Genomic DNA, 15,699 nt, shown 5'->3' with positions numbered 1-15,699 from the left:
CAAGACCCACTTTTCAACCAGTGTCAATATATAAGAAAACAAGTAATTGCTGCTCCTCTATCTGCTTCCATTTCAAATTATGCTAAAGGTTTTAGTTCTCACACAACTCAGGCCTCACTACACCAGACCTCTAACCTCATGTCATATGGATTTAATCAATCCTTGTCACGAATACCTCTTCTTTACCAGAACATAATGTATCATCTTGTACTGCCTTATCAATATGTCTATTTGTCCTTATTCCTTAGAATACTAATTATAAATAGGCAAATTTATGTAATTAAATAAATGTACCTATCATTATTCCCAGCATGATAATCCGGTTTCTGAACTCTTCACGCTGAATGACTCAACCATACCTCCTTCAAATGGAATGGTGGTAACATCCACTCAGACGCCACTGCATAGAAAACAAATAGTTACCATTTTTATTATGAAAGCATGCCAATATTTGTCATTGGGCAAATTTCTTCGCACCATTAATTTCATAATGTCTACAAGTGTTGCTTAGTTTCTGTGAACACTACAAAGTAAAACCACAGGTGATTTAAGTGTGAACTAGATAGATTAGAATCTTTTAAAAATTAGATAAACATCTAAAGTCTAATATCTTATCAAAATTTGTCTTGGTAATATACTTCCATGCCATTAGTCATGGGTAGGCTGGTACTACAAGGATGATCATTCTTACCATTGCAAGAATGCCTGACCATTTCCTTTGTTTCAGAAACTGTTGCAAGTTGCTTACTTAATGGCATTGTTTTGTCATGCTGGTAGTTGTCATCACAATAGAACCTCCCATTATAATCTACCTTTGAACATCAGAACTAGGTTTAGATCATCCATGATCTACAGAATGGTGGGTCAGGCTTGAGATGTCAAATGGCTGACATTTCTTATGTTTTTGTTCATCATGCAGACCTGACTGCAGTTGCATTCTTCAGCCATATAGTAAAGCATCCAAAGCTCCAAATCTCTAGATGTTTGGAAACATGAAAAGGCTTTATCCACAAGCTTGCCTTCTTTTCAAGTAAAGTTTTGTTTCCCACTTTTTACATTCTTTTAAATATAATTTTCCTAACTTTTCTGGGTCTTTCTGCCCTTTGCTTTCCAGATTCCCCTCTAAAATTATTAAGTTGCTTCCTGTTGATCTCCACTTTATATATACTAGATTCTTAGAAGTACCCTTTCTAATTTTCTTCTGTCAAGTAAAACAAGTAAACAGCATACAACCACTGTTGTTATAACGCTACCACTCCACTGATTTATGGAGTGGTTGCCAGCATACATCTTTAGACTTTTCCCAGCAGTCACCTATAGAATTGAAGGGGGGTGATAAACCGCCCCGTGTTTACCATGGAGCAAGGCCCACATCGGGAGAGCCAGCAGTATCCATTTTAAAGCAAACAGTATTCATTCTAAAACAGCAGCTGCCAGCCCGACCACATGATCGGGAGAAGGGGGCCTAAAAAGACAGATCCGAATACACACCGGACCAGACACTAGTCAGGACTCCAGACAATGGTCATGACTCACAGATCGAAACCCACCTTATAATCTCGTCAAGGTTCCAACTGACACACACCCATAACCTGATCATGCAAAACAGTCCTACACAAAAGGCAAACACCAAACAAACAGGATGAACCTAACAGACACTTTGGAAGTATCAAAGGGGGGTGCTAGCCTCCAGCCCTCACGGAGAGACAAGCAGATAGCACCCAGACCCATTTACGTAAAGATAAACAGCACACCTTTTGTGTATGCTGCCGACTCTCCGAGGACGGCAGGAAGCTTGACATTCACACATACTCCAGCCATGATTGCCACCATTCACACTCATTCATACCCAATCTCCTACATCCTGACTCATGAAGTATATAACTTGTAACATCGCGCGGGGAACGAGAGAGCGATCGAGATTCAGACCTCGGTTGGTCTCCGGCGTTAAACACTTTAATAAATTACCGATTGTCGAACCGCACTCTGGGCTCAGACTGAGATCATTTCATTCGCGCTAACAATTGGGGGCTCGCCCGGGATAATGACAGCTGCTGGATCTCTGCGAAGGCTCTGGGTGAGTATCTTTACTCTTTTACCTCTTTCGCCCATTGTCTCCGCAGTCACGGGTGGTGGCCTCTGTGGGATTAGCGCGGAGAGGTCTGAGTTCACGCCCCCCCCCCCCCCCAACCCCCCCCTGCACACGGGCCCCTAGTTCACGCCCGGTGCTGGCGGAGACCCCGACCCGGGTCAGCACCGGGGCCGTTCCCCACCACGGCATGCCCACCGTCGGCGCCCTTCACACCCTAGCGAACAAGGAACCCCCAAGCAGGGAACCAACGGCGACCCACGGCCGCAAAAACCCCACGAACCCCGCAGCCCTAGCCCGAAGCCTTCCTCCCCCAACTGGGATCAGCTCAGTCGTGGGCAGCTGCTTGAGCTCTTACAGCTACTCGCCCGGCGTAAGGACTGAGTAGCGTCGGCCCCTGCCGAGGGATCCGACCTCCGTATCTGGGTTTCTGCATCGCTTGGGGGCCGCCGATGCAACATTTTGATAGATACGGGGGCGTTAGTCTCCCTCACTGACCTCGACCTCCCTTCCACCCATCACTCCATTTCCATCACGGGGGTGGGGAGAAGCTCGGTGGTGGCCCGCCGTAGCAAGGCCACCCTTCTGGAGATCAATGACATTCTACTCCCCGTCCACTTCTGGGTTTGCCCGAACTCGGAAGGGACAATCCTGGGCATTGACCTGCTGGGCGAACTGGGAGCGGTGGTGGACGCGTTCCACCGGCGCCTCCTATGGACGTCCCTCAAATCCCATAAGAGCGCCCTTGAGGGTAGATGGGTCCCCACTAGATCGGTCGCTGCACTCGTCCCTATCACCCAGGACTGGACCGGAGACGGCGCCTTCGGAACAGTCTGCCAGTTGGTCCCGGAGGTCTGGGCCACAAGCAAGCAGGACTGCGGCCTTGTCCGTTCCCCTCCCGAGCGGATACTCGGACCTGTACACCCCCCGCACCGACAGTACCCGATCAAACCCGAGGCGCTGCGCGCCGTAGAGATCATTGTGGCCGAACTCACCGGCCGCGGTGTCCACTACCAACTCCCCCATATGGCCAGTCCGTAAGCCGGATGGGAGCTATCGGCTCACCATCGATTATACGGCAATCAACCGGGTCACACCCAAAGAGCACCCCATTGTTGCCAGCCCGTCCACCATCTTTAACGGCCTAGAGCCTTCCCACCGGATCTTTACGGTCCTGGACGTGGCAAACGGCTTCTGGTCCATCCCGCTGCACCATGACTCTCAGGACAAGTTTGCCTTCACGCTGCGAGACAGGCAATACACATGGACCCGGCTGCCACAAGGCTTTCACAACAGCCCCAACATTTTCCACAGGGTCATGAGTCAGACCCTCGAGGAATGCGACCTATCCCCTTACTCTAGCACCCTCTTGCAGTACGTGGACGACCTCCTGATCGCGTCCACGGACGCGCGCTCACACCAGGGAGCCCTGATCACCCTCGCCTGGGCAGGTTTTAGAATCAGCCCTGCAAAGGCCCAGATCGGCCTGGCCACAGTCCGATACCTGGGCCACGAGATTAGCCAGGGTAGCAGGACCCTGCCTCCCCATCGTAAGTCGGCCATCGCCGACATGTCACGGCCGGACACAGTCAGGGGTATCCGTTATGGGCTTTTCAACTACTGCCGCGCCTTCATAGCGCATTTCGCCACCATCGCTGAGCCCATCCAGCGCCTGGTGAAGGGGGGTAGGCCCGGGGCAGAGAGGGTGGAGTGGGGCCCCGAGCAAGACGATGCTTACTCCAAGCTAAAGGCCCACCTCCTCAGTGCCCCGGCCCTGCGCCTTCCCGACCTCTCTAAGCCCTTTCACGTCTTTTATAGCCTGGAAGGGGGGTTCTATAGCGCTGTAGTCACCCAACTCTCCGGGGACCGCATGAAGCCCGTTGGGTACTACTCTACTAAGGAGTCCCCGGTCGTGAGGGGGATGCACCGCTGCGTGGCCGCACTGGACTGCACCGCGTGGGCGGTCCCGGTGTGCGAGCCGGTCATCAGATCATCCTGCACACCGGACACACTATAGTGGAGTTCCTGAATACGGGGCGCCTCCGAACCATCTCTGACGCCCGTAGGGCAACCTGGGAGGCAGTCCTTCTCCCCCGGGACCAATCCATTAGAATAGTTAGGGACACGGGAATGAAGCCTGCGGACGGGATTATAACTGTAGGGGAACCCCACCACTGCCAGGCCGTCATGGATTCGACTGAGGAGGTCTACATTGCCGATAGTCCTATCTCGGATCCGACCTGGTCCTATACGTTGACGGCTCACGCCGGATGGTTGAGGGGTCCTACCGGATGGGTTGGGCAGTGGTCGATGACACGGGGGCCACCCGAGAACAGGGGACATTAGACGGCGATACCTCAGCCCAAGTCGCGGAGCTGGTCGCCCTCACGGCAGCGCTCCGCATGGGAGCGGGCAAGCGGATGAATATTTTCACTGATAGCCAGTACGCTTTTGGGGTAGTCCATGACTACATGACAGCATGGAGCCGCCGGGGTTTTGTCACGGCCGGCGGCGGCCAGATAAAACACGAGAACACAGTCCGTAACTTAGTGGCGGCAGCGCACCTTCCCCTGCTCGTGGCCGTTGTAAAAATCAAGGCGCACCAGCGGGCCACCACCGCCGAACAGTTGGGGAACCATTGGGCCGACCAGGCCGCCAAAGCCGCTGCAGGTCCCCCTCTACCCCCCCGTACGCGCTGCGCCTGTGAATGAAGTCCGGGACGTCAACTTCCTGGACGTCCAGAATGGCACTCAGCCCGAGGAAAGGGAGGACTGGAGGGTAAGGGGCGCGATCCCCGACCCTGATGGGGTATGGTGCCGCGACGGCAAGGTAGTGGCCCCCGCAGCAATCAGAACAACCCTGATACAACTACATCACGAGCCTAACCACGCAGGCCGGGAGGGGACCCTCGCGTGGCTGCAGACCGACTGGTGGTGGCCCGGACTTGGCCGCGACGTATCAAGCACTGCCGCCGGTGCATTGTCTGCGCCCAACATAACCCAGGGAAGCCCTTGCGCATTCCTATGGCCCACCAACCACGGCCCAAGGGGCCCTGGGAGAACCTCCAGGTCGACTTCACAGGACCCTTGCACGCCAGCCGCGGCAAGAAGTACTGCCTGGTCATAGTCGACCACTTCACGCGCTGGGTTGAGGCTTTCCCGACACGGGACTGCACATGAGCCACTGTGGCCAGAATCCTGGCATTCGACATCTTTCCGCGATGGGGGGGTCCCCCTCCAGATTGACTCAGACCAGGGAACACATTTCACGGGACGCGCAATGAAATAGGCCTGCCGCCTCCTGGGTATCAGGCAGCGCTTCCATGTCCCCTTCCACCCCCAGAGTTCGGGCATGGTCGAACGCATGAACCGGACCCTCAAAGTGGCGATCGCGAAAGCGTTCGCCGAGTCCGGTCAGGGCTGGGTGGACGTCCTGCCTGCATTCTGATGCACCTCAGAGCCACCCCAGACCGTTCCACTGGCCTCACTCCCTTCGAACTCATGACGGGCAGGGCCATGCGACTACCCAAGACCGTCATCGAAGGGGGTGAGGACATGGCCCCACTTAGGGATAGGATGGCCCATTACATCAGACAGCTAGACGTGCAGTTGCGGGCCCTCAGACAGACCGCCCGCGATCAACAGGACATCAGGGACAAAACGAAACAGCAGCAACAACCGCCTCCCCATCCCCTCCCTGGCGTTGGGGACAAAGTCCTGGTCCGGGCCGCCCCCGACCGGCCCGGCTTCGCCCCTCGGTGGCTGGGGCCACACGAGATCATCCTCACCAGCGACACCTGCGCCTGCATCGATATGAAGGGGAAGGGCAGGTGGAAACATTGGTCCCAACTTAAACCTTTCCCCCAGGGCCCGACTGGACGGACGTCTGTGGTCCCCGTCCTTAACCACACGAGGCCAATGTGTGGAGTGGCCAGAACATCGGCCCAGCCACCTGACTGGCAGCCACCACCGACTTATTCCCCTGCTCACCCACGCTCCCCCGACACGATTTTAACATTTCCTCCCCTGACAGCAACAGTGGTCCGGGGGGGGAGGGGGGCCGCAGAACACATGTACATTTACTGATCATACACCCTGACGAGGGTGTCTCTCTCTCTCTCTCCCTTTCTCTTTTCTTTCACAGATCATGTCCCACCGGTGCACCGTCCTCCACCTCCTCCTCTTCGCCATAGGACTTGTACCCTATTCCTCCGGAGCTTCAGACAACTTCTACTGCCATGGCATTGCCTTCAACTCATCCTTTGCCATCTGCATCCCTGCGAGGGATAAGCCTGACGAGGTCGACACATTTTTTAACGCCTGGCTGGAGGTCCTCCCGGACATACAGACAATCTGCCTACTCTGCACTTTGGAACGCGACCCACAACCAACTTGCCTACGACGTGCAGAGGCTATGGACCTGGGGGGGTGCATGTTCGGAACGATGTGCGCTATGCCAGACGACCTCACTTCGGCCCCGGCTTTCGACGCATTCGCGATGCAGGACCTGTCCATTTGCGGTTACTATGAACCGACCAATGCCGCCGTGATTTCTCTGTATTTGTGTTTCTCGGCCCCCCCAACCACACCACCAACAACCATGACTCCCGAGATACTACCATGCCCCTCTCTGAGGCTGGGGCCTGCGGGGGGACTGGTATTATGGGAGGAGGGGGAAGTCCTTTATGATAACAGCCGACACGAGGTCGTGCCCGTGCTGGTCAATATATCGGGCATCCGGGTACCAGAATATTGCACAGCACAGGTACGCAGCCATGATGGGGACAGAGGTGATAGAGAGGGCTATAGATGCCATGGGGGCAACCCACTATCGAACCGACATACACAACACACAACGACACAGACGGGACATTATCAGTGACGCCCTCACAGGACTCAACACAGGAACATCAGTGGTAAACTCCCTAGATATCCAGGGCCTTAACGAGAAAATCGAACAGCTAAAAGGGGTGATGAGAGACCTGTTAGCGAGATCCCTCACACACCAGGCAGAACAGGCATTTCTGGGGGAAGAGGGAGCACACCTTCAGCTCGACGGCATTGCAGTCCTGGAGACACATGCCCACACCATCAACCGCCTTCTTGATCGGGAAAGGGAAAATACGGCTCACATTCAGGAGGGGCAGCTGTGCCATGCGTATGGCCTGTGGATAGTAGCCCAGATCCGACACAACCTGGATCAGATACAAAGGGGGGAGGTGCCCGACTGGATCGATAGCACCAAACTGGCCTCACTCGCAGGACGCTCCGGGCCGCTTGATAGCCGGACCCTGAAGGGAATGACCCGGGTGTACCCGGTGATTCCCGACTGTGAGGTCAGTGAGGCAACGGGAGTTGGGATGGTCCTCCTGATCCCAGTGGTCACCCCGGGGTCTGGGCCATTTCCCCTGTTCCACATTGACAACATTGGAGTAATACGGGAAAACACCTTCCTCAAATATATTATGGCACATGACACAGCCATCTCCCGAGACGGCACAGTGTACGCGGTGCCGCTTGCAGGCTGCAAACAGCGAGGGGCAATCACAATCTGCCCCCACCCCTTACGACGGAGTGAAACAGTGGAATGCGGGTTCAACCGTACACGGGGCTGCACCCTTGAGATCGAACCCACGGGCCCCCACTTCACTAGGGCGGGGTATGGTGGCAGGGGACAATATTGTGTCTCTACCCTTGAAACGTCCTTCTGGTTCAACGGACTGCAATGCCCGATTCCCCAGCACAAGTTCTGCTTCACCCCTAGGTGCCCAGTGACGATTGTACAAGCCTATATCTCGGAGCTCCGACGTCGGGAGCCCGTGTCTATACAGGCCGCCGACGAATTCAGGAACACCCTTAGGGAGTACCAGGAGCCCAAACAAGCCCCCATCCCAAATTTGGCCGAGGTCTTGCGGGAACTGAGGACACGGGTGGGACACTCAATAAAGCTATACCATCAATTACAAGCCCATATCAAAGACCTAGAGGAGGATGCAGAGACGGCTCTGCAGACCCAGGGCTGGGCCCAGAGGGTTTGGAACTGGGGCCTGAATGTCAACGTACACCCCTGGGTCAGAATCATCTCCCATGTCATCGTGGGGGTACAGTTACTGCTGGCTCTGGCCTAGCTCCTGGTGACATGTCACTCATGCCGCCAACATAAGAAACGAAGGGCCAGCAAGGCCATGCTCCATGCCATGGACTCCTGGCGAGCAATCAGACACCACGAGCTCACGGGGCTCGAACTAATGTAACCATCTCCCGGGACTATCGAAAGGCCCCATGACTGCAGCATGACGGCCGGTGGAATGTACCGGGCAGGGTAACAGCTTTTAAGATGTCGGCTTCGAGGGTGTAGACGTGGCCAACCACTTGCCGAAAGGGGGGACTGAAGGGGGGTGATAAACCGCCCCGTGTTTACCATGGAGCAAGGCCCACATCGGGAGAGCCAGCAGTATCCATTTTAAAGCAAACAGTATTCATTCTAAAACAGCAGCTGCCAGCCCGACCACATGATCGGGAGAAGGGGGCCCAAAAAGACAGATCTGAATACACACCGGACCAGACACTAGTCAGGACTCCAGACAATGGTCATGACTCACAGATCGAAACCCACCTTATAATCTCGTCAAGGTTCCAACTGACACACACCCATAACCTGATCATGAAAACAGTCCTACACAAAAGGCAAACACCAAACAAACAGGATGAACCTAACAGACACTTTGGAAGTAACAAAGGGGGGGTGCTAGCCTCCAGCCCTCACGGAGAGACAAGCAGATAGCACCCAGACCCATTTACGTAAAGATAAACAGCACACCTTTTGTGTATGCTGCCGACTCTCCGAGGACGGCAGGAAGCTTGACATTCACACATACTCCAGCCATGATTGCCACCATTCACACTCATTCATACCCAATCTCCTACATCCTGACTCATGAAGTATATAACTTGTAACATCGCGCGGGGAACGAGAGAGCGATCGAGATTCGGACCTCGGTTGGTCTCCGCCAGCATTAAACACTTTAATAAATTACCGATTGTCGAACCGCACTCTGGGCTCGGACTGAGATCATTTCATCCGCGCTAACAGAATTGTCACCCCACGCCAATGCCATGAATTCTGACCCAAAACCCAACCGCTCACCAATTTATTCTGATTGGCTGTGTTATGATTCTGATTATGTAACTGGCACTAATTATACATGTTTGAGCTCATTGTTCTCAGCTTAGTCAGGCTCCCCTGGAAACAGCAATGTTTCCATCCCTGCCTGCAACTGAAGGTTCTGATGTTACTTGTGACAGTGATATCCATGACACCTCATGTAAAACGGAATGGCCACTCAATTGCACGTAATTACAAAGTTACTCAGTTTGCTAATACTGAAGGATTTTTTTTGCAAAAAATATCTATACATCATTTCATAAAAAATGCTTGATGCTTTTCTTCCCTTCGCAAAACACCATCTTTGTAGTAATTTACACTGACTAGAATCATAGAATAGGTACAGTACAGAAAATTACAATAACTCATCTAGTTCATGTCAACTCTTTGCAAGAGTAATTTAGCTAGTGTCACTTTTCCAGCCTTCCCTTTTCGATCCTGCAAATATTTTGCCCTTCAGTTGCTTAACCAATTTTATACTTTCTAGTTTGAAGAAGGAAAATGAAAGCTTACATATGTGAACATTTTAATCAAATTAATTTCATTAGTTCACTTGACTAATACATTGAGTAATTAGCATGGTTCAGTCAACAGTGATCTGTTCTTTCTTCTGAATGTAATAATCGAGCAAATTAGGCCCAAATATGAGATTTTCGAGGAGAAAGTGAGGACTGCAGATGGTGGAGATCAGAGCTGAAAATGTGTTGCTGGAAAAGCGCAGCAGGTCAGGCAGCATCCAAGGAACAGGAGAATCGACGTTTCGGACATCAGCCCTTCTTCAGGAATATTCCTGAAGAAGGGCTGATGCCCGAAATATTGATTCTCCTGTTCCTTGGATGCTGCCTGACCTGCTGCGCTTTTCCAGCAACACATTTTCAGCCCAAGTATGAGATTCGCACATATGAAATGTTCGTGCGTCAGGGACATTTCTCTTGATAATGTTTTAATTATACTGTCTCCTACGGGCGGCACAGTGGCACAGTGGTTAGCACTGCTGCCTCACAGCGCCAGAGACCCGGGTTCAATTCCCGACTCAGGCGACTGACTGTGTGGAGTTTGCACGTTCTCCCCGTGTCTGCGTGGGTTTCCTCCGGGTGCTCCGGTTTCCTCCCACAGTCCAAAGATGTGCAGGTCAGGTGAATTGGCCATGCTAAATTGCCCGTAGTGTTAGGGTAGATGTAGATATAGGGGTATGGGTGGGTTGCGGGACGGTGTGGACTTGTTGGGCCGAAGGGCCTGTTTCCACACTGTAAGTAATCTAAAAAAAATAAAACAAACGTGTTTATAAATTCAGACACTGTGACATTCGTCCTTTGTGGTTTACCTAAAAGGAATCTTTTATATATTTTGTGAAAACTTAGATAAAGGGTAGAGTAAATTTTTTTTAGATCACAGGGAATACTTGGAAAACTAGCCATTTGTGGATACAGAACTGGCTCAAAGGTAGAAGACAGAGTGATGGCGGAGTATTGCTTTTCAGACTGGAGGCCTGTGACCAGTGGCATGCCACAAGGGTTGGTACTGGGTCTACTGCTTTTTCGTCATTTATATAAAAAATTTGGACATGAACACAGTTAGTAAGTTTGCAGATGATACAAAAATTGGAGGTATAGTGGGCAGTGAAGAAAGTTACCTCAGAACAATGGGATCTTGATCAGACAAACCAAGAAGTGGCAGATGGAGTTTAATTTAGATAAATGTGAAGTGCTGCATTTTGGAAAGGCAAAACAGCAGGATTTATGCTCATATACTGAACAAAAAGACTTTGGAATGCAGGTTCAAAATGCTTTGAAAGTAAAACCACTGGTAGATAGGATAGTGAAGAAGGCATTTGGTATGTTTGCCCTTATTGGTCAGTGTATTGAATATAGGAGTTGGGAGGCCAAATTGCGTTTTTACAGGACATTGGTTGGGCCGCTTTCAGAATACTATGCAATTCTGATCTCCCTACTATAGGAAGGACGTTGTGAAACTTGAAAGGCTTCAGAAAAATTTGCATGGATGTTGCCAGGACTGGAGGGTTTGAGCTGTAGGGAGAGGCTGAATTGGCTAGGGCTATTTTCCCTGGAGCATCAGAAGCTTATAGAAGTTTATAAAGACGTGAAGGGTATGGATAGGGTAAATAGACAAGGTCGTTTCCTCAGGGTAGGGCAGTCCAAACCTAGACAGTATAGGTTTAAAGTGAGAGGGGAAAGATTTAAAAGAGACCTAAGGGGCAACCTTTTCACACAGAAGGTGGTAAGAGTATGGAAAGATCTACCAGTGGAAGTGGTAGGGGCTGGTACACTTTTAATATTTAAAAGGTATCTGGATGGGTATGGATATGAGTAGTTTAGAGGGATATGGGCAAATGCTGGAAAATAGGGCCAAAATAATTTAGGATATCTGGTTGGCATGGGCGAATTGGGCCAAAGGGTCCGTTTCCATGCTGTACATCTATGACTCTGTAAAAACGTTAAAAGTCCAGAAGAGTTCAACTCTTGTACAAATCTAGAATTTACTTGACTGGCAAGCAACCTCCATGCATTCGCCTTTGTGTATTGAGGATAGCGTTCCTTTGTTGCTGACTAAAATTAGCAATCCAGGCAGTGCTCCTATAACAGCATAGCTGTTTCCAGTGAAACCTCACTTAATCGAAAATAGTTTAATAAAAATAATGGGGCCTCTGAGAAAAGTGGAGTTCGGGGCAGACCAGCAAAAAAAAAACACTCATGATTGCTCAAAATTTACTCAAGTCTAGCAAAATATTGCACAGCCTGAATGAAGGTATAAATCATACTTATCAATGAAACAAAAGTAAGTTTAACACAGCACATTGAAAAAGTGTTGTTAATGCAGGAACAGAGGGTCATCATAGTGTGTGAGGTAGATTCCCTCATTCCTGTTACACAAGCTATATCACATTCTCTCCTTCCACTCAAAATGCTTCATAATGTCCAGCATCTCGTCCAGTGTTATAGCCTTTCTTTTGCGTTCACCACCCAAAATAACTACACTCGCGCTCTCTTAAATAATCTATTTGGCTAAAAGTAACAAAAATACAACTAACACAACAACTTATGCTCCGAATCAAAGGTCTTAGTTCAACTTTTCTTAGACATAGTTAGATTTGCACCCCCCAAAATTGCAAGTCAGATGTTTATCAAAACTTGGAAATTCAACCATTTGATCTGGGTACTATGCCAATGACTTGTTTGTGGACTAAAATTGCATGGGGCTTCTGTTCACTTCGGGCAAGGTGGTCCCTTCACATGTCCCCCAAATATTCTAAGGGTTGCAAACTCTCCATTCAGTCTTGGCATATCTGGCATCATAAGTATACCCATCTTGTAACAGAACCCTTCTGCTTTGAAGACTCTTTAACTATGGAGTTTTGATTCTGGAAACTCTTCTCTCCTCTTGGCTACACCAGAAATTCAACTCGCTAATAGTAAAGAACTTAACAAAAGTTTTAATTCTTTAAGCCAACACCTAGAATGTCAACTGCATTCTACTGGCAGATGTTTCCTTCAAACTCTCAGCCAGAGAACCATTAACTTCCTGTTGACCCTGCTATTCTATTGTTCATCTCCCAGGCAACCTCATGACTTGATGTAAAGGACCCCAATGGTTTTATTTCTCCTGAAATCAAAGCCGAGTTCTTAAAGGACCATCACATCACGGACCATCTCACAAGGTGTTTTTTTCCAACATCAAAATAATCTAAAATTGAAAAACACCATCGAAAGAAGCTTAATATATATAAAGCAGCAAATATATTTGTTTTACTACTCAGCACTCAGTGACAGAGAAAAACAGCTTACAGTATTGATGATAGTTTTGAACCTAAAGCACATTTTTAACTTCAGATCTGGCATAAATATCTTCCAGGGTCATCATTTGATACTTGTTGTCAACCGTCTCATTAAATTGATAGAAGATTCAGGAAAAGGTCTACGATAGTCCATTTTCATGTGTGTGTAAGATGAGGGTGTCTTATCTTGAAGTGTAAAACTAACTCTGAACAGTTAAAAACACATCCAAGCTTATGTAAAATATTACATTGCATAATCCAATTTCCATATTTCTTTGTCCAGGTTTGTTATGGTAACTACTGTTGGCCCACAGGTTACACAGGTATTATCTGTATTCTACCCAAGGTTGGTGCAATCCTGCTGATAGTGCAGCTCTGATGGTCCTAGCCTGCCTTTATATATCTTTGGTTCCCATTTGCTTTCACTATTACGAACAATGTGGCTGAAAATTTAACCCTTAACCAACTCTCAAACAGCTCCAAAAAAAAGTTGGCAAATAAGTCCCTACGCCTATTTGTACAATACTAAAACATAGAAATTCAACAATCATATTGTCCACAGAGGAATCACAATTATCCGAAGGACATGGGCGGGCAGTATTTAGATTGGTTAATCGAATGCCGGATAACAGAGTTTAGCTGAGCATTGGGACCTTGCGACCTTGCCAGATAATCCGATATTCGGATAATCGAGGTTCATCTGTATATCATTTCCATAAATTTTCCTGGAATATCACCGAAATACTTTGAACAGTTTTTGTCCCTTTATCTAAGTAAGGATATACTGACATTGCAGGCAGACGAGGCAAAGTTGATGAGGTTGATCTGGTTACGGAGGGATTTTCTTATGAGAAGATGTGGAGAAGCCGGTGTTGGACTGGGGCGGACAGAGTTAAAAATCACACAACACCAGGTTATAGACCAACAGGTTTATTTGGAAGCACTGGCAATGCTCCAAAAGCTCCAAATAAACCTGGTGGACTATAACCTGCTATGATGTGATTTTTTTTAAACTTGAGAAGAGGTTGAGCAGATTGAACTTGTTTTCACTACAGTCTTCTCTCATTCTTCTGAACTTTAATGAAACAATCAAAATCCTTAAGGGGCTTGACATGGCATTTGTGGGAAGGCTGCTTCTTCTTGTCTGAATGACTAGGGTCAGAGAAAGGGAATGCCAATTTAAGATAGAGGTGAGGAGAAAATTCTTCTCTTAGAGGGTAGTGAATCTGTGGAATTCTTTAGTGCAGAGTGCTGCCAAGGTTGGGTCATAGAACCAGAGTTGTACAACACACTGGAGGCTCCTCCAATGTACCATACCTATGCTGACTTATCTATACTAATCCCATTTTCCAGCACTTGCTACATAGTTTTGAATATGACACTTTAAGTGCTTGTCCACAAACCTTTTAAAAGTTGCAAGGTTTCCCACTTCTACTACCCTACCAGACAGTGCAGTCTAGATTTCCAGCATCCTCTGGATGAAAAATGTTTTCCTCAAATTCCTTCTAAACCTCCTGCCAATCATATGTGTTGTTGAGTATATTCAAGACTGAAACAGATTTTTACTCCGTAAGAAAATAAAGGTTCACCATGTGTGGAACCTTGCAGCAGATATGTTTCTGCACAGCGTAGAGGGAGTGCTGTTTTCCATTATTAGCAGTGTGATCGACTGTCATTTTTTTTTAGCTGCTACTCCTCTCTCATTAGAGAGAGTTGACTGGTGGTGAGTTCAGACAAGGTTAAGATGTGGCCTTCACAGCAACCTCAGTCAGTAGCAGAAATTGAACACACCCTATTGGTTTCACATTACCTAATAAACCAGCTGTTGAGCCAACTGAGCTAACCAATCCTGTGGTTGAATGGCTGGTTGGCAAAGAAGTGTGACACCAGCAGCTTCAATTCCCGTACCAGCTAAGGTTACCATGAAGGTCCCACCTTCTCAAATCTACCCCTTACCTGAGGTGTGGTGACCCTCAAGTTAAACTCACCACCAGTTGTCTGTCTCTGAGAGAACAGCCCTATGGTTCTCTGGAACTTTGGTAACTTTACATTTTAGCAACACTACAAGAATGAGGTTAGACAGGCTAACCATTCTTAGTGACATATGATATTCTAAGCTTGTCTGAAGGATAGTTTATTTTATGTGGAATGGTCATTGGAGCATGAAACTTTGTCATTATTGAATGAGGGTGCATCAGATATTGTGAAGACTTCCATCAGTTTGTAATCTTTTATTCAACAACAGGAAAGACAAAAGAAGAACAGAGCAGTGAAGAGGGAGATGGCACAGGGCAAGGTGACACAAGGCACACGGACACACAAGATGGCCTCTGAGTCATCAGTTGGCCAACTTGACACACAAAATGGCCCCTGGATCACAACAGGTCAGTTCCCGTAATGGTGACACAATCATATGCTGAAAGATTGGAGTGACTGGGCTTGTAAACAGTTGAGTTCAGAAGAATGAAAGAGATCTGATTGAGACTTATAAGATTATTAAAAGATTGGACACTCTGGAGGCAGGAAGCAAGTTGCTGCTGATGAGTGAGTCCAGAACCAGAGGACACAGTTTAAAAATAAGGGGTAGGCCAGATAGAATAGAGTTGAGGAGAAATTTCTTCACCCAGAGGCTGGTGGATATATGGAATGAATT

At 48.8% G+C, this 15,699-nt stretch overlaps 1 protein-coding gene across 2 annotated transcripts in view; it reads right to left on the bottom strand.

The window, feature by feature from the left end:
• ctnna1 (catenin (cadherin-associated protein), alpha 1) overlaps positions 1–15,699 on the bottom strand; it is a 292,857-nt gene that overhangs the window by 183,139 nt on the left and 94,019 nt on the right. Inside the window, exon 2 of one of the 2 annotated variants that reach the window (XM_072591040.1) lies at positions 295–400. The exons of the other annotated variant lie outside the window; for it this stretch is intronic. The gene's annotated coding sequence lies outside the window, so the exon portion shown is untranslated. The remainder of the gene's footprint in view (positions 1–294; positions 401–15,699) is intronic. 2 annotated transcript variants of the gene reach the window in all.

This window comes from Chiloscyllium punctatum, chromosome 20 (genome assembly GCF_047496795.1).
Source record: "Chiloscyllium punctatum isolate Juve2018m chromosome 20, sChiPun1.3, whole genome shotgun sequence".
Taxonomy (NCBI): Eukaryota; Metazoa; Chordata; class Chondrichthyes; order Orectolobiformes; family Hemiscylliidae; genus Chiloscyllium; species Chiloscyllium punctatum.
This window is presented reverse-complemented; position numbering and strand designations above follow the sequence as displayed.